Source organism: Lonchura striata, chromosome 9, assembly GCF_050655825.1.
Source record: "Lonchura striata isolate lonStrDom1 chromosome 9, ASM5065582v1, whole genome shotgun sequence".
Classification (NCBI taxonomy): domain Eukaryota; kingdom Metazoa; phylum Chordata; class Aves; order Passeriformes; family Estrildidae; genus Lonchura; species Lonchura striata.
Genome location: NC_140711.1, coordinates 16579941 through 16601753, shown reverse-complemented (window position 1 = coordinate 16601753; position 21813 = coordinate 16579941). Strand labels below are relative to the sequence as shown.

The following is a 21813-nucleotide window of genomic DNA, read 5'->3' as shown; positions in this document are numbered from 1 at the left end:
TAATAGCAAGAATATGAAAATTGTTAAAGAATTTAAGCAGGTCGACTTCCCTTAAGTTCCAGTCAGTGTTGTAAAAACACTTTGTGCAGGAGTATCCAAGATTTTCTTCTTTTTACAGTCCTGATGATCTTAATTTCTTAGAACATGGAAAGTTAAAATTTTACATGTAAGACCTAACTCAGCAAACTAAATAGCTGCTGTGTCAATAATGTTTGCCATGTGGTGAGTAATTGCACCAAGTCTTTGCCTCTTGAATAGCTTGGTTTGCAGCTCTTTGTTTCACTGACCATAAACCACAGGGTTAAAACATAGTGCAAATAACAAAGTAAGAAAGGTTGTAAAACAGTGCTTTTATGGTGTCTTCCAATAGGTGTCATAAGAAGTAGTAGAAGGTGCAAACACAGTTGCAGTCCATGCATAATGATAGTTTTTCTGGGCTTTTTATTTTATATATTTGAATAGCCATCATGTTTTTCTTCTCTGCAGAAGAGGCAGTAGTCAATTACAATGATGATTATATAAACTACAATTAAAAAAATTCCAGCTGCTCTGACAAAAGTAGCTTCAGGCAGAGTTGGGCATGAGGTTCTGTTTTGAGTATACCTTGAGGTGTTTCTTTTCTGCCTTCTGGAAGTAATAGGCAAATAGCTTTAAGCTTTGTTATAATCCAAGCACAAATGATGATTCACTGAGTGCACTGTGGTAAATACTGCAGAGATCAGTATATGCAGCAAGATACTGGTGAAGTGCCATCAAAACAAGAGGCCTTCTGCCACTTGATCCTTGTACTCCAAACATTGTCCATGTTACAACTTCTGGAGGTATTACATTAAGTACTTGTACTGTTTAACAGATTGCACCATGGTCACAGAGGAGGGAACAACAGAGCAGGTGATGGCACAGGAGAAAATACTGCACTTATTTCTTCATTTGAAAGCATTCTCAAACTATCTCTGGTATTAGCAACCTAAATGAAATAATAACAATGTAATCATCTGTTTAAAGGAATGGTTTAGTACATTTTCTATATGCACTGATACTGAGCATTTTCCCTCAGATGAATTACTAAACATGTTCATGATGTTTAAAGGGAGCTCCCAGGTCCTGTAAAAAAAAGAAAAACCCAAAGGTATCATAATTTATACATGTAGCTTGATGCTATTTTTTCCCACAACCAAGTATTAAGCATGCTTAGCAGCTATTTACAATAAGACAAGCTTTCCTGCACACAAGTAGCTGATTTTGCTGCAACATGTAATATATTGGTTTTCATGGCTGAAAGAGTATCATACTAGAACCTCTAAAGCATGTCTTTAACTTTCTCCTTTTGATGGCCATTAAATGAGAAAGTACGAAAATGAAAAGTGTCCTTATAATAAGGATTGTTTGCAAAGCATTTTGATAGGTAAATTGATTCACAGAGTCTTGGAATGGATACAGTTGGAAGGCACCTCAGCAGGCCATCTGGTCCCACCTCCCTGCTCTAGCTGGTTCATCCCAGAACACATGGCACAGAATTGCATCTCTATGGTTGTAGAATATCTCCAGTGAGGGAGACTCCACACCCTCTCTGGGCATTCTATTCCAGTGCATGGTCTCCTGCACAGTAAAGTTCTTCCTCATGTTCACATGGAACTTCCTGGGTATCAGTTTCTGCCCGTTGCATCTTGTGCTATTGCTCAGCACCTCTGGTCCTTCCCCTGAGCAGAGCCTAGTCCTTCCTCTGAGCCCTCCCTGCAGACTTGTGTACACGGGTGAGGTCCCCTCTGAGTCATCTCTTCCTGAGGCTGAGCAGGCTCAGCTCCCTCAGCCTTGCTCAGAAGAGAGATGCTCCAGCCCCTTCATCATCTTTGCAGCCTCTGCTGGACCTGCTCCAGGAGCTCCATGTCTCTCTTGTGCTGAGGAGCCCAGAACTGGACACAGCACTCCAGATGTGCCTCACCAGGGCTGAGTCAAGGGGCAGGATCACTTCCCTTGAGTTGCTAGAAATGCTCTTCCTGGTGCACCCTAGAATCTCATTGCCATCTTGGCCACAAGGGCTCACTTCTGGCTCATGGACAGTTTGTTGTCTTCCAGGACCCCAAGTCCTTCTATACAGAGCCACTTTCCAGCAGGCTGGCTCCCACCTTGCTCAGTGCCAGGGGTTATTCTTCTCCAGGTGTAGGATCCTGCATTTGCCCTTGTTGAACACCAGATGGTCCTCTGCCTACCTCTTCATCTCCAACCTGTCAAGGTTCTTCTGAATGGCTGCACAAGACTCTGGCCATTCCTCCCAGCTTTGTGTCATCAGTGAACATGCTGAGGAGGAATCTATCCCAGTCATTGATGAATAACTAAACAATACTGTCAATAAGTTAAACAATACTGGGTCCTGCATCGAACCTTGGGGGACACCACTAGTGCCAGGCCTCCAACTAGACCCTGTGCCACTGATTATGGCTGTCTGACATCTGCTATTTAACCAGTTCTCAATTCATTTCATACTATTTCATGGGGCAAAGCAAGAACAAATGAAGAGATTAAGCTGCTCACCAAGCCCTCCTGATGGCCTCTCAACTGGCAAGACGGGTAGTGCAGAGAAATAACTTGCAACACAATAACTCTAATGTCTAAAATATATCAGCCTACAAAAGTACTCCAGAATCTTTCACAAGTAGAATTACATTTAGTAGAAAAACAAGGTATAGTCCTGATTGTATCTATCTCCACTTAGTATGACATAATCTGTGCTGAATGTTTGCTTTCAACTATCCAAACAGATGTCAGTTCTGAACAGTATTTGAAGTAAAATTTTAGTCAGCAGGATATGATTTTTTATTTAAAGACAAATTGAATTTGCCAGTTGTCACTAGCAAATTAAAAAACTCACATATAAAAAAAATCTAAGTATAAATATTATGTACGCAAAATCTCTGGAACTATTCTATTGTATCAGTTCTCCATTAAAGTTTAGCTGTCTCAGGAACTTGTATTTCTGATATTTCAATGTCTCCCCAACATCTAATATTTTCATATTTTTATATAAATGCAGAATCTTTTAAATGTGGTCTTAAATGCTGGGTTTACTTGAGGTAACTTTTAATTTATTTTTATGTGATTTTCAGACATCTTTAGATGCTCCCTGCATTTAACTAAAGTACACATTACTTCAAAGACGAAATGTAATACTTGAGAACAGAGACAAGCACCCAAAAAAACCCCAAAACGAAAGAAGATATTTCAGAGGCAAGGAGGGTGCTGTAAATAATCTATAGAGTCTCAGGTTTGTCTGTGTGACCATCAATTAAGAAAGTACTTATGTACACAAATACTGCAGTTTAAGCACTTCCAAAGCAGTTGGGTAATTTCAGAGCATAAGTCCTTTTTTCAAAAGTCATATAACAGCCTTGGTGGAAGCTTTCACTTTGCTCATGGCCAGCTGTCACTCAGCTGTTAGCCATAGGATTCCTCCTGACAAAGTGTCCAGGCTGCTTTGGAGAGCCTGGTGACCTCATTTTTATTACACCAAAAACCAGCCTGTGCTGGGCTGTTGGGTAACAGCAAGCCACAATGAAGGTACTACATATCATTTCTTAATTTGTCTTAGCAAAACCCTAGAGCAGATTTTCCATAGTTCACCTACAGTCATCTTCTTCCAGAATACTTCTGAATACAAACAACATATGGATGGGGGAGAGTCAGTATCTTACTGACTCTGCACGGTTCAAAAAGGTGACAAAGTCTCCATGGACATGTGTAGCCTTTGAGCACATGGAGAAGAAATAAGCATTTAAAATTATTACATGGGCTGCAAAAAGTCTGTGGAAAAATACAGAGTATATGAAGTTTATTTTGATGAAAGTGTCAGAGACAGGTATTGCATGTGTACAAACTTTACATAAAAGAGAGAAATGCTATTATTTTTCTTTTGTTTAAACAAAAGGGGGCAGTGACTGCAGCTTCCCTCCAAGGGCCTGAATCACCACTTCCTGTCAGCTTGTTAGCACTAACACATCACTTCAGAGCTCCAGCTCCAAAGCTTTAAACTGCTGCACACAGACCAGCTTCTGTTTGTACAGTGCAGTCACTGAGCTGCAGTTCAGCAGTGTCAATAATGGTGTCTGGAGCTATTTTTGAAGTGCACTGCATTATCATGAATCAGCCTTCTGGTCTCCTACTGTAATTTGTTTAGCAAATGGCGCATTTAGCTACTTCAGCCACTTTATATATATATATATATATATATGCATGGTAGGCACTCAGTCTTCCATTTATTGTGCAGAATGATGAACTCATTGAAAGGATGCATTAAATAAGCAGAAAACTGTTATTGGTTTTGTTAGAATTCTCAGAATAGACATTGTAGAATTAAATGTAGAATTAAACCACTGAGTCCTGTGGTTGTCAGGGGCTCTAGAAAGTCAATTTTATATGTGCATAAACAAGGACAGCTTTGCTTAGTCATTCCCCTATCAGTGGTTGTTTCCTATGTATGGGCAAAAAATAACGTGGTTAAAGGGTCTTCTCTGCAGTTTAGATCTGTATGCTGATTAAGATTAGTGTGCAAGATGTGGTAAAATTTCAATTTATGAATTTTTACAGTTCTTGTAACAGAGTCATGGGGCCTGTTCACTCAAGTCTTTACTCACAACACATTGAAGTCTTCATCTTTCAGATTTTCCAATATTACAAAAGCTTAAAGAATGTTTGATAGGAAGTGAAGATTGTTTGTACATCAGCAATGTTTCTACATGGAGCTAAAGTTTCATTTTAAAAGCACCACAGACTTAGAGTTTTTATTTAGACTGCATGGAAGAAAAATTCTTTCATTTTAGCATTTACACAAAATAATAAACCCACAATATATCAGTTGTATTATTTCAGGCACTGCCCATGGACATTACAATGATAATATATTGATAAATAAATTAGGAGACATTTAAAGGAAATCAAAATCAGATTGCCACTCTAACATGTCTTATACTATCTTCTATCATTGCTACATTCATTATCTTTCAAAACTCCAAGCTATTTTTGACTAAATATTTATAGAAATATTTAATAATCTGAAAGCAGTATTTTGTCACTGCTAAAACAAAAGGATTTTTAATACTTAAATATTTAGTGATTGAAGTGGTCTGGTAATGTAAATCAAAAAGAATACACACCCAGCAGAAGTAAACTCCCCCTGATCAAGAGGGGCAGTTGGATCTGGCATCCAGGACCTCGTGTTCACCAGCTGCTCAGGCTGTGCCCTGGTGTCCCTGTCTCAGGAGCCTGGCTGGCCCATCCTGCAGCCAGGGCTGCTGCTGTGTGGCATTCAGCAGGTGGTAGCTGTGACAGCACTGACTCTGCACTGTCTGCTGGCAGTGCCTAAAACATGGCAGCTCCAGGGTGTCACACGCCTCAACCCCTTTGTACTCCAGAAGAATGAGGGTCTCCTTATTCTCACAGCCCCATCCCATCCAATAGCCCCGTATGGATGTCTTAGGTAACTCAGGGCGTTTTAAAATGCACTGGAAGCCTCCATTGAGGAAATTGAATTTCACCTCAAATATCACCGCATGAGCAGCCTGCTGCTCTGATTCTGGCCTGCTTCTAACTGTAATCCTGATATAAGAGAGACTTCAAGGAAAAATGTGGATTACAGTGTGAGATGCTAGGAAGGCATCACTTGCTAACAGGTCAGACTGATGTTCAGATAAGGTATTTCTAAACTGTCTGTAACTCCACAAAGCTGACTGAATCTATTCTGAAAAAAATATCCACATGATGACAGAAAATTATGTGCAATTCTAACTAAAATAATGGGCTCTCTTCCACTGAAGCCAAAGGGTACTGCTGGTTTCGATTGGACAGGACTGGTTTAAGGTGGAAGTGTGGGAACTGATGCTGAATGCTTTCTAGTGTGTTGCAGTTTTATTCAGACTCATGAGAAAGAATGTTGTTAGCTATAGGTGAAATGTTAAGAAGATAGGACATATTCAAATGTATTTTGATTTTGTACCAATAATCTATTCCAAAATTTAAGAAATATCATTTGGAGAAATTTTGCAATACAAAAAGAGTATAGGAACATCGGGAACTTAAAGGATGAGAATGATGAACTAAAAATAATTCAGAAGTAGGAAAATTTTATAAGTTTGAACTGAGGCAATATTTAGAGACATATATGACTCAAATCTTAGTGTACAGCCTCACTGAATAATATCAAGATTTTCAAATATGTCTTGCAGAGTTTAAATATGAAAGGTATTTTCTAGAAATAGTTTTTTCTTACTACTGAGAAGAATAATCTGGTGTATCCCCACTTTTTTGATGTTTAACTACTGGGTATAGTTTTATTCTTTGAGTGTAACACAACATGTAGTCTTAAATACATCCCTTTACTGATAAGAGTTTCATGTAAGGAACACTCAGACTTTTATTTGGAAAAGACAAATTTTAAACACAGATAAAACATCCATTTCAGCAGTACACTCATGCCTATCAAACCCTGATAATTAAAGGAATATTATGTAACTTGACTGTGTCTTCAAAGAAAGTTAACTTACCTTGTATTTTGTCTTTGTTCAAATTGGAATACTTTTTGCATGTTTCCTTCTCTGTGTTGCTAAAACATTGTACATTGTAAAAGAAGAAGCAAGAGAAATTAAAGAAAAGCAAAAATAGAGAAGTTACTTGGAAACCAAAATGTCTACAATGTCATTATATACTCAGAATGTGAGTCATTCTAGAGGCATTTACAGTTTTTTACGCCATCAAAGACTCAAAAAGTAATAGCAAGAGATATAAATATTGTAATAAATACAATAAACTCACAGCAACCATAGATTTAATGTGGCCTAAAATTTTACAGAAACATAAAAAGTAGCAAATCTCAGCTCCCCTTACTTAGAATGTAATTCTCCTAATTAATTAGCTGTGGTAAAGAGAATACCTGTTAATAGCCTAAGACATATGGTGCACAATTTAGCTGCTCTGATTCACAGAAAAGGGAACATATATCGTCATTGTCTTTTTGTTGTTGTTATTTGGAATGATATTTTATCACTGTTATTTTATTATCACTGATATTTATCATCACTGTTATTTATGATCACTGATATTTTATTCTTTGGGTTCTCAACATGTTTTCTAGCATTCCTCTATGAAAGCATTACAAAAATCCTTCTTCCACTCAGGTAAAATAGGAAGAAAAGTTAAGATCTTTTGATGTTTTTCTTGAGGCATGAATTGTACAAACTATTTAATTGCATGTAGGTCACTTCAGCCAACTTAAACAGCTCAAAGGCAAGACTTCAAAATTGTTTCAAATTTTTTAAAGAAATGCCTAAAAATATTTCAGAAATAAAATATTTTAAAATGCTTTAATAATGGAATATTAGAAGCAATATGAGAAATAGGGACTATAATAGCCCACGGGAAATAGATTGATTCTTACGAAAACAATACCTGGTAAGTATAGACGAGCAAGATGAAGGGTGTGATTGAGAGAACATCCCTCCTTCTGCATCAGCACTACCCATTCTCACTGCTTATTACTCAATTCTGCATCTCAGATTGAATCACTGCTGTTTTTATGGAGTCCTATAGTCTTCCAGACCAGGGAGGGTCAAGAGAGCATCTTCAATGTGCTGTAGAAATAAATATATATAAATAATTATGTAACTGAAAAATGAACTCACCTTTAATGAAAAATCATTCCTGGGACTCTCTTCTTCACTTTTGAGTATCTCTAATGTATATTAATTAACTAATTCACTTATATAGTGAATTTTAACTGTGGAAACAAAACATAAGTGGCCTGGAAAAATGGGTTAACCAATCAAAAACCCTTCATGTTTTTCATGCAAATTTTGGTCCCAAGCCTTAGAATGACAACCGCCTTTCCCCTAAGCTAGCTGTCAATAATTCCTAAATAGGTATCCTAGGTAGAAAACAGTAGCAACCAGGGATATCTGCACCAGTACATTTTGTGTAATGGCATTGGGAAAAACATGTCTCCCATCTTCTCTGACTTGTCCGTGAAAGCTCCTCCTTTCCTCCAACCACCAGAAATTAGCAGGCAGAATTTCCTTTGGCTGGTTCTTCATATTGAGTGTACCTTGTGGCTGTCTCCATGCACAAGTATCTGCTGAATCAGACTGACATAGCTACAACCCACTGCATTTTGTTGATACTTCTCAGACAGGGCTTGTGACTTAGAAGAGGCTGCAACATGCTTTCAGCAAGACCACAGTGGGCTTGCAGGCTTTGGGCCTTTTTTTTTAATATATATAACTTCATGAACTAGAGGTAATAAAATTATTCTGATTCTATAGAACGCATAGAGATGGATAGAACACATCTTAGAAGCTGTATTATTGCTAGTTCTGACGGAAAAAAACAAGTAGACAATATGCTGCTTATGACCAGCAGAGAGGATGGGGGCCCTGCTCTGTCATGTTATTGTCCAACTGAAGATTCTCAGGGTACCATTACAACAGGCCAAGCTCTCTGGGTGACAGTGAGCTAAGACTGCCGATCTGGTAAGGAGAGCTGCAGCAACACACAGTTATCTTTCAACTAACATCCTACAAACAGCAGCTGCCAACAGCAAATTAGTTGATGGCTCTGTGCTGAGGCAGTGAGCAGGACTTTTCACAGCACAGCCCATTTGGGGTGTGCTGTAATTGGGGTTCGGTAGGTGTGCAGCAAATTCAGGAAGTGCAATTTGCACCTCTTTGCGCCAGAAACAGAATGAGTCAGATCCTTGAAGCTTCAATTTCAGCTTTGCTGCTGCCTTCTCATTGTTCTGACTAATACAGTGATTTTATACCCAGCTAAGTATGGTAAAAGTCAGCTGCATGGCCTCTAGGTTAGAGTCAGCTCATGCTGGCGTCAAAGCTAAAAGACTCCCACAGATTTCAGGGGAGCAGCTGCAGGCCACTCCAGGTACCTGTAAGCAAAATTATTAACTACATGAGAAACACACAAATAAGATACATTTAACAGTACAACACACCACATCAGAAGTCATTAGCATCTCAATGCTTAGGTGTCAAATTTGAAACATCTAAAAGAGGCCAGAGGTTCAGAAAGAACAAAGCAGATGGACATAAGACCTCTAACATATTAAAAGCCAAGAAACTTAAAATAGGCAGCAACTTTAAATGCAAATCTAGCGCTCTGAACATATGAAAAAAAGGCCTAGAAAAATGCCCTGTATGGTTTTGGCCCCAGATGTCCCAAATTACTGCACGTCCCAAATGCACTATGCTGTGAAAAGTCCTGCCCACTGCCTCAGCACATACTTGTCTAAGACTGCAGGATCAGTGTCCTGTGTTAACTTGGTATGACCTTGGTCCTGGGCAATACTGAAACCTCTCTCTTTCACAAGACTTTATATATACACACTGGCACTTTTCATGGTCAGTGCACACATTTACAGAATACAGGCTTCTTTCCAATTTATTTAATTACTTACTATAATTAAAGTATTTCAAAAACCATTTCTTACTAATGGGTACAATGTTTTTTCCTTCTGTTTATAAATTAACTTTAGTAATTTGTGACGAACACAGAGGGTGAAATGACTTAAAATAATGTAAAATTGGAAAGATTTAGTAACAAGTTTTATTTCCCTGCATTCTCCCATTGGAACCATGACTTGGCAATGCATTTGATAACTGTTTTTCCTTCTGATCTTGTGCAAGCCAAAACCTTAGTCTGACAAAAGATATTGTGAGAGCAGTTATCTAAAACTGCCTGGAGCTCTGGCAGAATCAGGCCAAGGGCCTTGATGCTAACCCTGCAAAAAGTAATTGGGGTTTGCAGTTGGCTATTGGCAAAGTAAGATTAGATTTGGTTCTGTAAGGCTGTTGTAACTCCAGAAAATGAAGACATCACCATTTAGTAGTGTTCGTAGTTAGTCCACAACATTTTTTTCTTAAAAGGTGAGGATAAGGTCAGTGGTGAGACCCAGCTTCTCCACCTCTCCAGAAGAACTGCACGAAGAGACACCAGGGTAATTTGACACAGAGGTCAGACTTTCTATGTACTTGCTGTACAGTATTCTCTAGTCTCAGAATAGTGCAGCTGACAGCTAGGATCCCTCCTTTCTAACAGATGTCAGGTGTATTTCAGTAAATATCGAAACCATGGATAGCTTTCTGAGCCTGATGTGAAAACAGACATTCTAAGATTTCCTGTATGCGATTTATAACCTCCTTAGAGGCCCAGATTATCAGCCTTGCCTGCCTATCAAGCACTACTTGCTTTTTGGGTCAAAGAGGCATCAAAATGGGGTCAGAGGACGAGCTCATTATTTCCTCTCTTCTCGGCAGTCTGCTCCCAATGCTTCTTGGCTCCTCTGTGACGAACGTGGCATTGTTTGTGAAACAATGTCATGTTTTAATGATTTGCAAAGTACTATGAATCGTGCATATTAAAGATACTCAGAAAGCATTAACAGCTGTTATTTAGTGCAGCAAAGTTTTATAGAATTTCAAGGATATAGACTAGTTATGTGTTGAACAATACGCCCCCATTATAGCGGGCCTAATTAAATAGCCCATCAAGACTTCAATAAATTGGCAATAGCGTGAGTGAAATTAATACAGGATTCAAAAATATTTTTAATCTAATTTGCTACATCTGACGGAGCAGTATTTTCAGATGGATCTTAGTTAAAGTACATAAAATAAATATTAAAAAACCTCAATGTATACTTGCCAAATAATTAAACTTTCAGAACCCACAAGGGGTCTGACCCCAGCGTGACCCGCTGCCACTGTGCTGGCGCTACCGGCGTCATTCCCGGCCGGCACCGCCGGGAGCGCCTGCCCGGGGTGTCCCATCCCGGTGTCCGCAGGGTTCCGCAGGTGTCCCATCAGCACCTGCGGAACCCTGCGGAGCCGCGGCTGCTGCCGGCCCGGGCGCGGCCGGCTCCCGGCGCAGCTCCGCGCGGCGCGGCCGGAGCCGCCCGGGCCGCGGCGCCCCGGCGGCAGCCCCGCCTCAGGCGGCCCGGCCGCCGCCGCACGGCGCCCCCTGGCGTGGCGGGCCCGCCGCGGCGCCCCCGGGCCCGCGCCCTGAGGGAGCGGCGGGCCCAGCGCGGGATGGGGCGAGCGCGGCCCCGCAGCGAGCACCGCCTCACACCCGCGTGGCCGGGAAAGGGCGGCGGAACATTGTTATTTTTAGGGACACTAAAACGTTGTGGTCACTGCCCCTTGCAGGAAGCCTTATTAAAAACTAATTATTGCTCCTCATTAGAGCCGCATTACAGTTCTGTTAAGAAATACATGAAAAGATAAAAAGTGGCAGAAAAGTCCGGCCATTAAGAATATAAGCTGAATAAACTTTCCATTTGTGAATAAAACCTTCAGAAGAGGGTCTGCAATATTTAACCTAAAAGGTAGTGCACCTGGTTGACAGAAATCATCATCATCCCAGTGTCAGGAGCACCTTAACATTTCAGACTACAAACAAGAACTGCTTCTAAAATTATTGTAGAGGTTAACAATAATTTCCATCTTTAACAGATAATAAAGTCGTAGTAAAATAATATTTGATTTTTTTATTAAAGCAACTCTGCAGACGACCAGCTGATTTGGACTAAAGAACATTTACTAGTTTGTTTTTTGTGTTGCAGCCGCCGGAACAGCAGGACCAGCACTCCAAAATCTGCCTGGCCACTGGCAGCACCAGCCACTGGAGCTCGAGACCATTTTGGAACCAGGGCGAAGTGAACAGCTGGCTCGAATGAACGCCTGGGAGCCCACACCCTCTCTGTTCCTCAAATAACAATGTTTGTTGCATTCTTATTACACTGAAAGGAAAGCAATAAGCATTTGGGAAAACCACATCTACAGGCTGGTGTGTGGGAGGACATTACGATGTTATCCTGTGCAGCAATCTCTTACTTCTCTCTCTACATTTGATAATAAAAACAATGGTTGAACAAATGTCCCTTTCACACTTTGCTCCTCTGCTTTTTGTTCTCCGTCACCCTCCCTAAAACAACACAAACTGAGCCGGTAATAGTTTGTCAGATTCCAGACTCTGGAATGCATTTTCATCAGCCCATTTCTATCTGAACGGAAGCGCAGAGCTGCTGCAGCAGCCACAAAAGCACGAGAGGTCCCATACATCCCTGTGGCTCCTCTCACGCTGGGAGAATTATGGCTACGGATAGGAGTCCATACTGACATCTCTGCCATCTCTCCCGTGTCATCTCCCTGCACACCGTTCCGTCCCCCTCTCTCTGTGCTACTTAAAGCAATTACAACTCGAGTGACTCAATACACCACAATCTTGGAGTCACTCCCCCATACAAGAAAATAAAAGCTCTCCCTCTTTTCTACGAGATCAACTTTCTGCTGATATTTGAGTGAGATGGTGCCAACCCAGACAGAACTGTCATCCAACACTTCTTCTCAAGTAGCTTTTTACCCCTTTGTGACTTGGTAGGAACAACAAATACACAAACTCAAATGAAATGGAACTGGAATGCTCCCAGTGACACACAGTGGCAGACAGTGACTTGCAGGTGGGAAAGCGCCTCTCCCTGGAAGATGAAGACTCTGAAGTTACCTACATGTGCATCGTCTTTCAGATTCCCTTGAGCTGACAGCTCCCCCACCTACCTGTGGGAAGTTTTATATGGCAACAATGAAGGGAAAGAAAAGTACTAATAGAGAAAGTGAGATAACAAAAACATAACATAGAAAAATACACTAAAAAGAAGCTCAGCAGCAGAATTAGAAATAAAACTTTCCCTGAAAACAGCAACAGGAATCTAGCCAAGAAGCAATGGTCTTGGTATACTTTGGAAACTAGAAGTAGAATAATTGGAGGCATATCTTATTTAATCAGTAATACATAAGAAATATTTTCTAGCATCCTAACTATGGATTTAGTCCTATAAATCTTTACTTGCGTAAGAAGTTTGTACATGCAATGAGTACTAAATACTTGGAAGATATTTATGCCATGCTTTAAAAATTTGTTTATTAGGAGACTGAAACAAAGAAGTAGATTGTAGCATCTAATTACGAAAAAGAGGATACACATCACATCCAAGTAATGTGGCACTCTCCTTCTTTTAAGGTGAGCACAACAAATGCTGAAAACATTTGGATTAAAATAAAAAGTTTATAATTTAAGTGCATGTTTTTTATACTGAAGATCCTTCTAGCAAATACCAATAAGCAAGCTGGTCCTGTTCCGCATGTTGTATTGTACTTCTGAGATCGAGTTATTTATAATCTTTACTGCTTTATTGTTGTTTTAAATAGTGTGTAGATATATGTAAATATTTACACACATAAATATTTTACAATCCATATAATAATTTTAAAAACAGTCCACTTGCAGAAAAATATTAGCATGAAAACATATATTAAAATTATAGTCATATAATATTTATGTTATACATTAAATACAAATTACCGTATATTTTTGTTCAGAAAAGCTTTCAAGTTCTGTCAGCATTATTTGATGGCTTACATATGGAAAAACGGAAAGAAAATTATTTTATTATCCTCCACTAGAGGGAGAGAGAGCAGCTCTTGTTGCTGGGCAGATTCTGCAAACACTTTCATTCTGCACCATTTAAAGCAATGATGTCAAGTTTTGGGGGGAAAAAACCCGAGCAATTTAGTTCATTATATTATCAAATACAAAGTAACTCCTAAAATACTGAAGACATGAAATCTAAAATTTCCTTGCTGCTAGGTTACTTTCTGGAATCAATACTACACCAACTTTATTTCTTTAGACATCTATGTTAACATATTTATTAAAACATCTGAAATAAATAGCAAAAGTAACAGAAATTATAATAGTTACTAATTTGATATCAAAACAAAATTACCTATATTGTATTTTCCATTCCGTATTGGATAAGGAACATTCCTGCAGGTAGTGCATCGTTTTCACTTCTTCCTTAGAAATCAAAGCATGATTTCTTCCACCCAACAGGTCACCCTCTATCTCAGAAGCTCAGAGAAGTCTCACCTCCCCAGAGACAATTTGACAGCAACTTTTCAGACTGCCGATGTTTCCATTTCACCTAAATAACCTGATGATCCAGTCCATGATATCCACACAAGTGTCCGTCACTTTCAGTCCTCTGGACTTGTTGCCCTGCTGGTTTGCAGTCTGAGGTAGGGTAAGAAAACAAGAGCTGCTGTCTGTGTGCTCACAGAACGGGTGGGACCTGCCCCAGCCCACAGAAACACGAGACACTTGGTTTAGCTCAGAGTACTGAGCAGGACCAAGTTTCTGATGTATTTGTAAGGTCATTTGGACAGTGGGCACAGGATGCACAGTACCTAAAGGACAGCCATGTAATCAAAAGCTGAAATGCTACTTTCATTTAAAATCCACTGCAGAAAGAGTACAGAAGAAAGGCTGGGAATGGTTAATATGTCAATTGTCAAAGTAATAATCTAGCACTGGAAGTTTAAGTGACCTTGAAAAGTTGTAAATATTTCTTTATATACTGTGACATGGACAAACTAAACACAAGGCAACAACTGTTTGGTTTGTGTTCATATAGATTTCAAAGGAAGGCCTCTGTTTATGGTTCAAGAACATAAAAAACTTAATAAGGAAGCACAAACCAGGCTGTAAAACAATGTTTGAATTTAATTCTGAAGTTTATAAAATGCTCACAGATAAAAAAATCCCATTAAATATATTTCTATTCTGCAGTCCTGTTTATATTTATTTACGTTTTCTAAGGAACTAGAGGCAGTTTAATAATACATTCCTTTTCTCTTTCTCTGTTTAAGGAAAATTGTAGTTATTGACAGTATGAGCACTATGGAGAGATTGAAAAAACCCCAGTGAAACAGGCAAATGATATTGGAACACTTACTGAGAAGGAAGGAATCGCTCTATCTTAGACACATAATGGCAGCTTTTGTACAAACAGCTCTGGCTGAGTTGTCACAGAGATCTCTGTTGCAGGATCTCTGGGATTTTTTGGCCTAATAGAGATCAGTCACACTCCAGCTCTCCAAAACAGCACATGCAGCTGTGGAGAGCAGGACAGCAGCAGAACACTCAGCACACCCTGGCAGCTTCACACAATGTGAGAATCCCTGGTTCAGGTACTGCTGCAGATGACCTTATGAGATATGAGCCACTAATGGCACACTGCAACTTAGCTGTGAGCTGAGGAAGTCACCTGCTGTAACTTGGCTGAAACATTTACAGCTTTCAATTCAATGGACGACAGTGTATGTGTCTCCTTCTGTCTCTAATCAGTGTTTACCTGCTCTGTTCTCATGAATTGGAACACCATTGCTGTTCTGGTGTTTAAAAAATACATTTTCTGGAAATATGCTACTTTGGGATTTTACCCAAATCAAGCTATTAAAATGTTGTGTTAGGATTTAATGAAATTTTCGATATTTCACAAACTGTTTATAAAGAATGTAATACTATGACAGTGGTGCTACAGCAAATAGAAACAGAAAGGAAGATCACACAGTTCAAATTAATCTCAGAAAAATTCAATATTTACAAAGAACAAATGCTGTTTTGTATTATGTTTTTAAAATGTTTAGAAATCAGAAGACTTTTTACCAAAATGTCTGTCAAGATAAGCATGAAGAAAACTACAGAACAAAGTTATATATTCTAAACTTTATGTGTAATCTGCAGCAACCCCAAATTTATTGGTTTGCACTAGACACATGCAAAACATTCAGTTCATACCCACTATAGTAAAACATTTCAAGAGCAAAAATTTAGAAAGCTACTGCACACAGATTAACACTGTGATTTGAGTGCCATAAAGTCAAAGATAGCTTTGGTACCACTGAAATAAATACTTTAATTTATATTTACTAGTTCAGTGCTAATTTGACCTTGCAGGAATTTGCAGTTAATTTGGTATATTTGCAACCCACAACCAACTCATGCATTGCATTCTCTGAGATCTCCTACATGCCCAAGTCTGACCCAGAGGAAGTGACTGCAGTGCCAGTGTGAGTCATGTTGGAGGCCCCAAGCTCTCTGTCCTCACGGTACTTCAGATGTTCAGCCAGCTGCAACCACACCCTTAAGCTCACACGTTTTAAACCAGAAAAGCGAGATATCACCATGTGCAAAACATGTTAGTTACAATTGCAGTTAGGATTTTTCCTGATAAGATAGTTTATCTTCCTTCTCAATATGCAACTTTGATTGCTAAAGTAGAAAGCTGAAGTTAAATAACACCACATAAAGGGTCTGTTTTATCGCCTCTTCTTTTGTTTTGTGAGCGAGTGTCATTCCTCCTGTGCTGTGACTTTCTGAATTAGGGAAATAACTATAATGAGTTGCAGAACAAACATTTTCCTGTGGACATCTTTATCTATAATGTGGAAATGTAGGTTTGCTGGTGCTGCTGCCACTGAAGAACTTAAAAGTGTGTGGGTGGCAGCAGTTCAGTTCTGAAGCAGCAGTCACCATACATACTCCTACCCATACAATGTACCCTGCCAGCTCTTTAGACTTCTGCAACTCAGTATCCTGTAACTGCTCACTTCCTCCCTTCATTCTTGCTGCACTTCTTGTGGAAGGATGAGCCTCCAACCTCTCATGTGAGGCAATACTCAGTTTTGCTGGGAGAACTTCTAATATGAATCTTGACAAGTCACTGATAAAATATCCTCTCCACTCTGAGGCAGGACTGTTACTACTCTGCAGCATCCCTAGCTGCTGAGAAACATTCTTTGGTTCTTTTAATACAGTCCAGGAAACTCACATTTTTCACCACATACACAGAGTGTTTTTTACACAACTTAATTGAAAGAGAGTAGCCTTAGATTAAATGGTGCAAAGAAATTCTTCCCTGAGGGTGGTGAGGCACGGGCAGAGGTTGCCCAGAAAGGCTGTGGCTGCATCATCCCTGAATGCTCAAGAAAGGCTGGATGGGGCTTTGAGCAACTCAGTCTAGTGAATGGTGTTTCTAACCACAGGAGGGGGTTTGAAACTACATGACCTCTAAGGTCCTTTGCAACACAAACCATTCTATGATTCTGCACTGTCCTCCTAAAGGATCTAAGGAAGTTGAACAGGACCTTCTATATCTGTAGCTGATGTAATTCATCCACTCTTGGAGAGAGAAGAGAGAAAAGACAAGTAGTTATTCTCCAGAAAGAAATCTCCATGCCAGCAATGATAAAAATGTTGCTTTTTCCTCTACTTTTGAATTCCATTCCCATGGCCTATCCTCACTATTGGGTGAACTTGAAGATAGTAAATTAGTTCATTCTTTCCCATTTGAGTAAGACTCTGCAGCTATCATGGGAGTAGGCAGGGGAATTACTGAAAATGTTCATACTTGCTCTGAGTATTGTTTGATAATGTTGTTTTGGGGTTGAATCCACCAAAGAGACCAAGGATTCTCTGCAGACAGGCAGTGGGAAAAGAAGAAAATATGCATAATTTCTGTTTGGGAGTCTGGACCCACCAAAATGAAGAGAGGGCACAAGCTTTTAAGGTGTTGTAAGATATTTGTACTACTGTGCAGTCTCTATGCCAAATGATAATATTAGGTTTCTTTCCTTTTTGCCTTTTTACCCAGCACCAATGTAGCATACCCTTAAAAATATACAGAATTCTTCTATCACCCAAAGAAGCTTATGGAAGAAAGAGGAGGCAAAATCTGTAAATACCATAAATTATCTTTCTTTTAACAGCAACTTGTGCAATGAAGAATTGGCCGGGTCATTTGGTGATACTTTGTATTGGTTAAAGGTTCAGTGGTTCAACAAAACTGGGAAAAGGATTTCTTTTTCTGTTCTGTATCTTGGTGCTGCAGCAACCAAGCTCCTATTTCAAACCTTTCCTTCCTCATCAATCACTACAGCACTGTGACTTCATGAGAAGCAGGGTGTCAGCTTAATGAGAGCTTTAGGGAGGATGATCAGCACTACAGCAATAGTAGAGGAAAAGTGCTGGGAAGATAAATATCACTTTATATTTGTACAAGTACGCATTTCCAGAGGGCTGAATGGTCTATGAGATCTACAGCACAGCTACCCTTTTGAGCATAGGGGATTAAGCAGTGGTTGAAGCTGAAGAGTATGGTCTGAATGAATGAACTGTGAGATGGGTTAAAACTGCATGGAATCCTGGGCTTGAAGAATAGGAATCAATGGGGTGTTTAGTTAGTGACCAGTACAAGCAGAACACGCAGGGTCAATACTGGTGCCAGAATTGTTCATTACCTTGATTTTAGCTTGAATAATTATATAGGATGCACCTGCAGCAGATTTTCAGATAATACTAACTTAGAAGGGGTGATTTCCAAATCAAATAGTGGAGATCCAGTTGGATCTTTGGGAAACGTAAAAACTGAGGCAAGAGAAACCTTACAAAGTGAAATGAGGAGTGCAATGGGAACACAAGTGGTCGAATAGTGCCAGGAACCAGTGCAAGCTGCCAGAGCAGCAGCTGAAGAGCATGTGGGGTCACAGTGGATGCTAAACTGAACATGAGCCAGCAGGGTGTTTTCACTGTGAATAAAGTGAACCACCTCCTGAGCTACATTAGGAAGGGAGCATGGACAGCAGAAGAATGGAGATTATTATCCCTCCTTATTTAGTGACAGTGAGTCCACACCTGGGATAATGTGTCCAGTTTGGGGTTCCCCAGTTCAAGAAGGATGTAAAGAAACAGGAGAGGGACATCCAGAGGGCTGATGAGATGGTAAATGGCCTATCATATACAACTTGTGAAGAGATTTAGAATAAATTTGGCTAGGTTTGCCTGGCAGAGAAGAAAATAAAGGGATATATGACAACAACCTGAAACTACTCGAAGGGGAATGGCAAAGATTATTGAGCTGGACTCTTCTCAGTAGTAGCAAATGGCAAAACCAGAAGGAAAAGTCACAATCTGAGTCCTTGGAGTTGTGACAGGATGCATGTGATTGTGCATGGCTGGTGCTAGACAGGAACATACTGCCCAGAAAGGCTGGCCAGTCTCTATCCTTGAAGGTATTCAAGGGCAGCTTAAGCAAGGCCATGACTGACCTGCAACACTACAAGTCACAGTCCTGCTTCAATTGGAAGGCTGGACAGGATGGATCCCAGAGATTCCTTCCAACCACCGCTTCTGGGACTATGCTGCCCGGTGACCCCCAGATAGTAAAGGAAATTGAATTATAAGCTCTTCCTACTTCTGCCTTCTTCCCTCTCTCCCTCCATTCCTCTTTCCCTCTAAGTTATATTATGACATCTAATTACCTTTATGTTTAAGGGACTAGTAAAACATCCTTCCTTGTCAGTTGGGGTTACTCTGCTTGCCATCCAAGCATTTTACACAGTAGAGATTTCTAAGGCAGCAGAGTCTGTCACACTTTGTTTACCTCTTATTTTACTGGATCAGGCACCTTATTCTTAGCTAAAAACGGCAGACTTTTTCTGATACCATAGGATTGTCCTCTCCATTCTTACAAAATTGACTTTTTTCCTTACTGAACATAATTTCTATTCTTGCTATTAGACCTGCACAGTTTAGTGGTTACAATTTACACATTTGTCTTCCCAAGGAACAACATAAATCCAAAACAATAGCCCAGAATCACTGTGGTGTAAGAACCAAAACTGCTGAAGCAGTATGACACAGCTGAGTGATTTCTCCATCAGATCAAATCTCTGTTGGCATAAGGATTTAGGCACATAGGTGGCACTCAGGTACTGGAGGCACTGGGTTGACATCCAGTCAAATCTGTTTCTGCAGCAGACTTAATAAAGGATGTTAGCATGTTAGATAATTAATAAATCCAAGAGTATGTGTCTCAAGCTTGAGTAATAACACTAGTTGATAAACAGCAAATTTCAAGTGCCAAGCCCCTAGCATTAAGCCTTTTAAGAAACTAGACTCCAGTCGAAAAGCTAATGTCAAATTATGAATTAAATTCTGGGATACACTGTTGGGCAAGGTATTATTGTAAAAGATGAAATCATCAGGGAACATGTGTACTGTAGAATGACACATATTGCAAGGAACTATCACAGTCTTTTTAAATGGAAATCTAGTTTTGTTTATGAAGAAGACAAATAAACTTAATCACAAGTCTCTGACACTAATCCTAATCTAGTTATTTATTCTGTAAAAGGATTTCTTTTTGAAGACTACAATACAAGGTAGTGTAAATTTTATGTAAAGATTGAAACCCTAGCAATGGTTCATAGTCTGCCACACACTCGAACCCAACCCAGATAGAAGTGTTTCATATTCATATATTTGATAAACTAGATCCATAATGGATCAGCACATTTTTAATGAAAAAAACAGTTCAGACTTGCATTTATCAGTAGATGGAGGAAAGAGTCAAGCAAAAATGCAGAAAAAAGTATTTCAAAAGCCCCAAATGAATATTTTTAACCCTCTTCTGACCATTTCTTCTCTAACAGATTCTGGGCCACGTTTTGCACGTAGGCAGTATGTGTAACACAAAACATTCCTGTTGGCCTCTCCTCATTTTGTCTTCTCTCAAGATATTTCTTATATTTTCTTGAACAGCCTTCATTTCTACTACTCAGTGCACTGCTAGGACATCAAGAATCTCTGAGAATGAAAGTTACGTGTGGTGGCATAAGGGAATATACCTTAGCCTGGGTATATTCATTGCAAATAGAGCAACAAATTGCAGAATGTAAACCTCATTAGTCAGGTTACTTAGAAAGATCCAACTGAGGAGCAGATACTGGTCTGAAAAAGTAATGTAAAAAGGGTGGAACATTTTTGAAATTATTTTTAGTGCAAATAAGGTACCATACAGTGAAACTCCCCAAACTGCATTGTCAGGGTAGTTTGGATACATAAATTCAACCAGTCACGCTGAAATCAACACATTCAATGGCCGTTAAAATCTCGATACTGGCTGATTTTATTGGATCATATCCTCCAGCTCTCTGGGATGTAAATTTCCGGCCATAACCTGTGCAGCAATAAACTTCGTTCAGCCACAAGAGTGTGCATGTGAGAAGATTGCAAATCTGCTCCGCCAAACCAGAATTAGCCGGTATCGCAGGAATGAAAGAGCGTGGAGATTTGAAATTGCAGAGAATGGAGACACGGCGGTGCAGAGGACGAGCTGCCTGGGGAGCAGGAGGCCCCAGAGCGGTGCCACACTCCTGTGGAAAATAAGCCCCAGGGTGGTGAGCAGGGCGAGGCTGAGCCGGCGCGGGCGCTGAGCGGAGCCGGGCGCAGGTGGACAGCGGAGCCCGCGGCAGCCGCCGGGGTCCCGGGCGCGGAGCGGCGCCGCGGGTCGGGCTGGCAGCGGGACTCGGTGCCAAGGCGCGCAGGGACGGCGGCGTTGGTGGAAATCGACGCGGTGAGTACCTCGGGAGGACCGGGAGCCACCACACGGCAGCGGCAGCGGAGCGGGAGGGGAACGCGGAGCGGCCGCGCCGCCTGCGGCAGAGGCGCGCCGGGCTGTGCGGGGCTGTGCGGGGCTGTGCGGAGCTGTGCGGGGCTGTGCGGGGCTGTGCTGTCCCGGGTTCTCCCGGGCTGTCCCGGCGCGGAGCTCCCGGGGCCGGCGGCCCCTCGGAGGCGCGGCGGAGCGGGAGCGCGGCTGCCGCAGCGGGGTAACTCGCGGTCATCCTTTGTGCTCGGCGGGCGGGCGGTGCCGCGGCCGCGGCGCCTCCGGATCGCCGCCCCCGGCCCGGCCCCGCCGCAGCCCCGGGCGAGCCCGCGGCCCCGGCCCGGCCCGGGCGGCGGGACCGCTGCTGCTGAGCCGTCCCCGCGGCAGCCCCGCGGCCCGGCCGTGGCGGCCGTCCCCGCCCCGGCTCTGCTTCGCACAGGTGGACCGAGCTGGAGTGCCGGGAAGGTATCGCGTGTGAA

General features: G+C 41.1%; 1 long non-coding RNA gene across 3 annotated transcripts in view; it reads left to right on the top strand.

The window, feature by feature from the left end:
• The window catches only part of LOC116183955 (uncharacterized), a 35912-nt gene extending 23977 nt beyond the window's left edge, over nt 1–11935 (top strand). For all 3 annotated transcript variants that reach the window (XR_014957381.1, XR_014957380.1, XR_004148674.3), the window contains exon 3: nt 11612–11935. This is a non-coding gene — a long non-coding RNA (uncharacterized LOC116183955). The remainder of the gene's footprint in view (nt 1–11611) is intronic.
• Nucleotides 11936–21813: the final 9878 nt, after the last annotated feature.